Source organism: Ruditapes philippinarum, unplaced genomic scaffold, assembly GCF_026571515.1.
Source record: "Ruditapes philippinarum isolate M1 unplaced genomic scaffold, ASM2657151v2 ctg3815_1_1_1_1, whole genome shotgun sequence".
In the NCBI taxonomy this organism is placed as follows: Eukaryota; Metazoa; Mollusca; class Bivalvia; order Venerida; family Veneridae; genus Ruditapes; species Ruditapes philippinarum.
Genome location: NW_026867207.1, coordinates 77321 through 87077, shown reverse-complemented (window position 1 = coordinate 87077; position 9757 = coordinate 77321). Strand labels below are relative to the sequence as shown.

The 9757-nt window shown below is 32.5% G+C and overlaps 1 pseudogene; it reads right to left on the bottom strand.

Annotated features, from left to right (window-relative positions):
• Positions 1-588: 588 nt before the first annotated feature.
• Positions 589-2563, bottom strand: LOC132735302 (actin, cytoplasmic-like; annotated as a pseudogene).
• Positions 2564-9757: the final 7194 nt, after the last annotated feature.

Genomic DNA, 9757 nt, shown 5'->3' with positions numbered 1-9757 from the left:
TAGCTCGACGCTGTGATATTATATTTTAATAATTTTAATATTTTTACTTTGAAATATAAAAAAAAAACATTGCATGCACTCGAATTACACAGTTTACTTAAAAACATGCAATGAATACTCCGACGAACTTAACATATTGCAGCTTTAATTTCTTATTTATTAATAAGCATAATATTAATGTATTCGAAAAGAGTATATCCGTTATGATTACAGTATAAAAGCCCAGCTATACTTTTGAATGATCTAGATCTGTTGAAAAGTAAAAACTTGAGTTAGGCAACCGACTATTCAAACAGAACATAAATAATTTTATGTCAAATTATGAATACGCTTTTATTTTCTCACACAATTAATCTATTACTTAATATCTGTTTTTCTTCACATTTCTATATATGTCACATTTTCGTTATAAGATGGACTGAGAAAATTGCATGGCAATATCACGCTCCTGATAATTTAACGATATATATTTCTTTGATGTTTTGCCGTTCTTATCATGGGAGATTCGACAACTATTTTAACAGTCATGACATTCTATGATACTATTTTTGCATTAAAAACCCCCGTAAGAACAAAACGGAAAACGCATTTATGAGTAGCAAATATACATTTATTGTTTCTTTCAGTTACAAAAAGAGAGCTTAAAAATAGGCACTAAAATGATACACAGTTATCAGATCGTGTTATGATTCGTATAATTAGAAGCATTTTCTATGTACAATAGACGGCCCAGCTTCGTCGTATTCCTGTTTGCTGATCCACATTTGTTGGAAAGTAGAAAGAGAAGCTAGAATAGAACCACCGATCCATACCGAGTATTTTCTCTCTGGTGGAGCAATGATTTTGATCTTCATCGTTTGTGGAGCCAAAGCAGTGATTTCTTTCTGCATACGGTCGGCAATTCCTGGGTACATAGTTGAACCGCCGGACAAAACAGTGTTGGCATACAGATCCTTTCGGATGTCAACGTCACACTTCATGATACTGTTGTATGTGGTTTCGTGGATACCCGCAGATTCCATACCCAGAAAAGATGGCTGGAACATGGCCTCGGGACAACGGAAACGTTCATTTCCAATAGTGATCACTTGGCCGTCGGGAAGTTCATAGCTTTTCTCAAGACTGCTAGATGAGGCAGCAGTCTGCATCTCCTGTTCGAAGTCGAGTGCAACATAACATAATTTTTCTTTAATGTCTCTTACGATTTCTCTTTCGGCTGTAGTGGTAAAAGAATAACCACGCTCTGTTAGGATCTTCATCAGATAGTCCGTGAGATCTCTTCCGGCCAGATCTAAACGCATGATGGCGTGGGGAAGAGCGTATCCTTCATATATAGGTACAGTGTGCGATACTCCGTCGCCAGAGTCCATCACAATACCAGTAGTACGACCGGAAGCGTACAGTGACAGAACACCCTAAATAGAAACATACAGGCGGTAAATTTGAACCCAAAACATAAATTTGGGCACTTTTTCTTTTCCCTTAGGTTTTAGAGGTTTCAGTAGAAGAAGGGGTTTTTCCTCTGGTGAAACACGGATTCATGTAAAAGGTAATGCCAGTTTTTTCCCCCATTCGCCCCAGTTGGGACAATCCGTTTTAATTGGGTTTTTCCCAAAGTAAGAATTTCCTCCTCTTGCTTTGTGCCTCATCGCCGACATAGCTGTCTTTTTGTCCCATGCCGACCATAACACCCTGTAAAAGATAAGCCACGTTTATTATACATTTGTTTATATATATTATATAACACTTCCAGTCGTTTTCCGGTTTATAAGTTGTTTATTAACGTTTTCCGGTTTATAAGTTGTTTATAACACAGTACCAATCATAATACTATACCGTACAGACAATCAAATATATATATGGTTATATATGTGAAATATTTTGGTAAAGTTTAATAAAATGTAGATCTTGATCTAACATTTAAAAAAAAAAAAAAAGATTAAAATCGCAAACAATAAAAAGTTACTATCAAAGAAACAAATGTAATACTAGTATATCATACAGGTTGACTATCTTAGAGAACAAAATATATCTCTGTTAAGGGGAAGCCTACAACGTAAAAGCAGGCAAGAAAACCAACACAAAACCAACCTGGTGTCTCGGTCTGCCGACGATAGAAGGAAAATACGGCTCTTGGGGCGTCGTCACCGGCGAAGCCAGCCTTGCACATACCGGATCCATTGTCTATGACCAAAGCTGCAACATCTTCGTCACACATATTTATCTCTTGTATTATTCACTTTTATTTAGTAAAAATCCAACAGATTGTCTTGATTCTAATTCAAACTCGATTATTTTGCACACGCTTCCCTTTTCGTAAAAATACCATATATGGTTACAACATATTTTTGTTTAACTTTTATGTGTAATGTAAATCAACACTATGTAAAGGTAGTGAACCAAAGGCTTTAAACCGGTCTTCAGCTTTTTCTAACGTTTAAATATGTTATTTTTAGATAAAATTTTAATATCATTGTCAAGGTGAAATATTAAATTTTCCGTCGATAATATAAATAAACAATAAGGAAACTCCTTGATAGCTCTAATTTACTGGCTAGCTCCATTGTATACAATGGGCTAGCTCTCTATATTAAAATTAGTACAGTGGCAGTCTTCTATTTTTAGACACGAACGTCACTGACGCGTTATAAATAGCTCTCGGGAAGCGTTTTTGATAAAATTACTGAAATAGTTGAAACAACACATTATTGTTTTCCTAAAATAAAATAAAGCCTGACGCCCTTTTTAAATGTATCTATTTAAAGACATATACAATAATGTTTAAAATATAAACTGAGCACAGCGAAATGTATTCAACCTCAAGAAAGCTGAATAAACGTGAATTCATTTTTACATACATCTAAATATGCAGACGATATACACTGTGCATGCATATTTTGTTACAGGGTAAATGTGTTAGTCGAACATATGGAAGCCTTGGAGGGTCACTTTTGAGTTTCGACTTACGGATATTTTACTTTTGACTTTCGACTTTTGACTTTTGATTTGTGACTTACGTCTTATGACTTTTGGCTAACCCATTTTACACGTGCTCTAGAAGCTGAAAGCAACAACTTTGTTTTCAGGTATGTTTTTAAACGTTTTAAATAATTTCATTCAGATTTGTCATGGAGAGAGGATGTGTTAAGGAGGGAATTTAATATTATTTGATATAATCCCATAGTGGTAACATATTACAGACTTAAATTCCACAAGTGTGACTGTGTTTTTGTACAATCTTCTATGTTCCAAGTATGTTCATTATATTAGTGCTTATACATTTTTTGTCCTCATCACAAAATCTGTCCATGAGTAACAAACAAATAACTGTTTTACAAGTAGACAGGGAATACAAGTTTTACGTCTTTAACGTCTGTGCATGGTGCACAGTATTAAACATGTATCGGCAATTCAGCATTTTATTGAGCTAAACACGGAATTAGTAAAGAACGGCAAGTGCTATGTTCATACACACAAGTACAAAGTTTAACTTAAACTTGTAATCGAGCACCATTTGCATTTAGTCATCAATATATAATTTTGTTGTATATTTTAACAATTGAGAAAAGAACACTTAAGAATAAACGTAGATATAGAACGCAGTTAGAACAAAATATCCTACTAGCAAAAATATTTTTTTCGCACCTATCAATCTTTAAAAAACGGAGCTAAGAGATTTTACCCATTTTATATAATATGAATGTATAAAGATTTAGATAAAAAGATTAACTTTTATTTCAGACACAACTACTGGACAAAAGTTAACGAGGATGAAAACATTGATGTTGATCCACATGTCCTCATCATTATACTGTTCAGCATTACCAAAGCTACCGTGTCAAGATACCCTACCCTCAACATCTATAACAAACAAAACTCTGCTGATAATAGAGTAGTTTCTGGTACAGCATGGCATTACGACGTCATTTAGTACAGTGAATAGACTTTTTAAAACGCTTATATTTAAAACGGCGTAATGGAATATATACTCCTTTTGAGACTGTGTCTGATGTTATAAACAGAGAAATACAAACAAATGGACAACGCATAGACTACCGTTCAATATGGTGTAGGTTAATGCTGAATTACCACATGTACGTCAAGGAGACGACGTCATGGAAATTATGAGAGCGCTTGATCCGGATGGTATTGAGATGCGGAAAGCTCATCGCTTATGTCGACGTGTATACTACGCCATGACATATGGACGGTTAAGACAAACTTAAACCATAAGGATTTTATATCCATGGTGCTGTGAATGGGTATAAGAGAAAAAATAACATGGTTAGAGGTTTTGGACTCAAATAACGACCCACACCTTATTGCAAGATTTTTTTTTAGACACCTTTTATGAACATTATCAAGTCCCCCTACCAATTACTAGGTTGTGATGTCGGTACGGAAAACTGCATTGCTTTACTATTGTAGCAATACTTCAGACACACGATTTTACAGATCCGATAGTTGGTACTCGAAGCCTTGTAGCTGAAAAAAAGCACATCAAACCAACGCATTGAGAAGTGGTGGTGTACATTACGAGAAAAAAATGGACGCTGATTCAGCACTACAACTGTGTACCGAGTTGAAAAGATTTAATTTTGAGAATAGATTTAATATAAATACGCTTTGAAACGACTAATACTGATTTATTTTTCGTGTTATTGATATATACTAGGTTACTATAGGTTAAGTTCCAAAAACTGATGTTAAAATCATAAAAGACGATAGTCTACGATTTCTTTTCATTATATAGTTATTTTAAGATATTGGTTTGTAAATATTGAGCAAATTACAATATATTTGTACATTATGATTTAAGTTATAACACTCTAATTTGCATTATAATGCATTGTAAAATTGACAACATTGTTTAGTGTATACCTAAAGGACACCTGTATGCAAAATTTAAGCAAAAATTACCGTACGGATTTGGAGTTGTAGGCATTATTATGACTCAGAACATATTCATTAAAAAGGCTTTTTAAAAGAAATACATGTATTGAAAGTCTAAAAAAATATCCTTTAATCTCATTTAAACATGTTTTGCAAGTGTTGTTTCTTTAGATGCAAAAAAATATCATTCTAGTAATAAACTATGCATGTTGAATGCATGACTATTCTCGACACGATTGAAATATGCATGGTAATGTTTCTCTACCCCACCAATTTGAACATTTTATTATCATATCATTCTAAATTTAAAAAAACACTAAAAATTACATTTAGTCAAAGGGCTTGTATCAAAGTTTGCTAAAAATCTTTCAAGAAGTATATTGATTCATTCTGTGAAATATGGAAGGCTTTTACCGGCTAGTTTGTAATATATATAGCATTGAAAATGTTATAATTGTAATTTGCTCTTAGATTTGTTTAGCCATTAATTAGGCAATGAATATCTGTAAAAAAAATATAGTAATAGAAAACGTGTATATTTTTCCATCTTTAATATAGCTAGAAAAATCTAAACACATTTATTGTACAAGTTAATTGTCCTTTTAAAGATTTCCAACTCAGCAGTCCTGTAAATATTAATTTGTAAAGTTTTTACATCACAATATAGGTATGTGCAATTTTGTGACTTTTTACGTAAAATACATGCTGTATTTCTTTTGTTTTTGGCATACGTATTTACGAGATTAACTGCACTATATGAATCGACTTCTGGTTGTATCTCTTCTATCAAGACCTGGTTACAAAAAGGCTGCCCGGCTAGGAATAAAAGCTCGGTCTCCGCGTGACTGGCAGGGACACTTCCCACTATGCCAAATGTCACAGGGGGAAAAAGATATGCAGCCATACCGGGTAATTCGAACCCGGAACCCCTACAGGCTAGCTCTGTCCCCACCGAGATTGCATATCATCTACTGAATAAATTCGTAAACATTTAAGTTATACGTGTTATTTTAAGTATGTGTAATTAGATTCAAACGTCTTATTCATTCGCAACAAATAGCAATCATACTTTCTAGGATGTATTATGGTATTTTAAAGGAATATATATAATTGTTATTTCAAAAACAGTAATTGAAATCTTTGTAATAAATGCTGACTTATTTTCTCGTGTTTTTATTTAGGTTTTTGCTTATACTTCTCACTTATAATTTATCACTTTTTACTTATGACTTTTATCTTTTGACTTATAAACTTTTGCCATTTGCTGTTACTCTTTGCCTTGGTATAAACATTAGTTTACTTGATTTTAGATTAATGCAAAATAAGCAAATTTGTGATACAATCACCAAACGCAAGGGAGCACATCAGCCGAGAGTGGTGTTGAATGTCATATGATGTTTAAAATTAGAATTATTGCATTCATATGTTTTTATCATAGTTGATCGTTTTTACGTGAAGAATCAACATCAATTGTTGGTGTGAAATCATATGTATAGAAGTTTTAATTCGGGACATTCATTTATAAGTGCCGTATGCAGCATTAAGTATTAAAGTAAATAAACTATTCTTGATAAATAACGAATTTTTATTCAGATAAAACAGTTTTTAGCTATTTTCTAGATGTGTAGCTTTATTACAAATTTTTATTAACATTTTACATCTTGAAATAGATTATTTAATTTCTTGTTGAAGTTAGTCACGGTTGACTGGTACGCTATTTTTCCGTGTTGACTATTAAAGAGGGTACAAGCGTTAGGCATTATAATACATTAAAATAAAGAAGATATATGTACGGAATATTATGTAGTAGTAGCTTTTTAAGGCTTTGTAATTTGCTACAAGCAGTGGTGGAAAATTGATATCTCGTGAGACCGAAGGTTGAGTGTGATATCAATTGTCCAATGTTGCAAGTAGAAAAATGCATAGCCTCATATAATTTTGGTTCCCGTTTTCTAATGCTACGTAAGACACAGCTAAGATCGGAACCAATGTCAAAAATAATCCGGCATTTACATATATGGTTCCGTATTTGTCACTAACATAATACGTTGGAAGAAAATTTATAGGTATAAAATAAAATTTAGAAAACGGGTTTGACACAAATATGACTTTAAACTCTTGTGATTTCTACTTCAAACTTGTACTTATTTACATTATCATATTAAATCTGGTCCTGAATGATAAAAAGACATTTTCCTCATTTGTTGACAATTTATTATTGTGTTATTGTAACTTTGTTATAACCAAAATAAACTTGCAATTTCCCACCGGAATAAACAGTATTTAAATGTTACAGAGAATTTATTTATCTATGTAGAGATAGTGTTCCATTAAAATTATAAGTAAGAGGTTGAAATGAGCAAAGTAGAAATAAAATAGCAATCACTATAGAAGTAAACTGTGTGGAACCAGCCAACTCCCTCAAACAGACTACCTAAATATACCTCTACCGAGAGACCACACTACAAAGGTTTTAACCTCACGGTCTTGACCGTGACAAGTTGGCAGAGCTATCAATAATTGTTTTGGAATAAATGCGTTTAAACAGATAACAAAAAATTTTATTCTACAACCGTGCTTTATTTTGTTTAACAAAATTGTTGTCTTATAAGAAAACAAATGTATTAGATAGGCAAAACAAACTGAATTTGAGCTTCATTTTTATTTAATTTAAAAACAGAGATAATAATTACAGAGGTAAGTTTTTTTTCTAAAATAGCACACATGCCTTACTTAAAAGCTAACACTATAGAACAGCTAAAAATAAACACTACCATCAACAAAAACATCAAGTATTTACGTCACAGAAGACATATATACATGCAATATGTCTACAAAACAACATATCGTTGATACGTTACTGATGAAAAACTAAGACAATCTTGAGTGATCTAACGAAGCTTTTGAAAACATAAGATAAATTAGGTAAACTAGCAACGCTAGAGTGACTGTATTATTATTATTATTGAGGTCAAGATTTTTAAAATCATTGTCAAAGCGTTATTTTGTTCAAAAGAGCGAAAAAACAAACACAGTCTCTAGCAAAAAAATTCCTAGTTAACTTTAAGAAAATGTTTACCTTGTATAATGTATATATTAAATAACGTCCACAAGTTCGTTTTTTCTTTTTTCGAAGAATAGCCGACTTTATATGTAATGGAAATATCATAGTCTTTCCCAATTAGCATACCCCCAACCCACAGCATGTCGAAAAAGGGAATGTTTAACTTAGAAGAACGATTAAATGTTATAATCACAAGTTTTGTTAACAACACAATGCACTCTGTCTCGCCAGTAAATTCAAGTTGATGCCTCCAACAGTTTTTGAGATAATTATGAGTTTAACAAAATCTAAGTATGAAAAAAAGCAGAACAAAAATCAACAACAAAGGGGACTTTCTAAAATGTAGCTATGATAGCAAGAAGTATGTTTCTTTCTGCCTCGCCAAGCTATATGAACATGCAAAGTTTGATTTCGATACCTTTCTTTTAAGTTTTAAAATTTACAATGGGCATATACTGAAAATTATGAAAGTCAGAATTATGAATTCATGATTTTTCACACTTTTCTCTGTCTCACCATGACCTGTATATCGATACAAGATTTGTACCATATTGGAGGTACGGACAGTATAAAATAAACGTGGCGGGACGTGACACTGCGTGTTTCCAATAAAGCGTCAACAATAAGTGGTGGGGTTAAAACTTGAAAATTATCGAGCGTCTGAAACAAGTGTGAAATGGTAACGCTCGTATTCCAAAAATGTATGAATATTTCCATAGACAATAACGAAGAAAACCAAAGCACTAGTGTTTGGACATTTTGCATTTGCTAAACTGTACTTCTTTCCACTCGGAACGAACGCTGTTTTGCCATGAAACTTCTTAGTCTTCTAAACTGGCTCCTATGTATTGCTGATGCTCTTGCAACTGCTTTGTAGTTGAAACCATTCGACAGCACGTCCTTAATTCCTACAGGTAGCTTTACTAGAATTTAAATGAAAACATTAAAAGTATGTGTTATCTCAATTGAAATGAAATACATATATATACAAAATGAAATACAAAAAGATCCTTAATACATAACTGTATACAAAAGTTTATATACAAATAACATGTACTTTGTACTTGTTATGTGACCTAAGTTAACTATTGATACTGAACAAGTGAATAAAGTTTCAATATTATATCATAACTGGTTTATGGGACAATATTTCATAAACCATCTGACAAAACATTTTAGCTTTAAAAATGGGCATAAGTATGTCAAATTGTGCGCCACTCATACGAAACTTGGTCATTGATCTTAGATGTCAACACTTAATATGTGTTCAAAGTTTCAAAGGAATCGATAAATAGTGTTTGAGAAACCATTTTTCATGAAAATTCTAAACCATGAATTCAAAATCGAAAAATTTGAATTTGATAACAATGCAATTCAGAGATTTCTAACTTAGAGCGTGTTCTAAACAAGTGTGTTAAGTTTCAAAGTTGTATGATTTATTGTTTTTGAAATACCATGTTTCATGAAAACTTCTTAACCACAAATTTCTTTGTCAAAATAAGGCCTATAATTTGGTCAATATTCAATATTAGATGGACGAAGAATAAACTACGGGTGAAAACCGATTGTAACTGCAGCAAACAACAATGCGAGACTGGTTTGGATTTAAAACTGGAACCCATATAAAAAATAAAGCGTTAGATTCATACGCTGTATGTCAATTTGAGATTATATATCCCTGTTCCGGAAATCAAAATAAAAAATGGATACTCAATGCAATGCAATGCAATGCAATGCAAGCAATGTATTTTATTTTCTTAATCAATTTAAAAGGCTTATATAAGAATAACATTCTGTGCT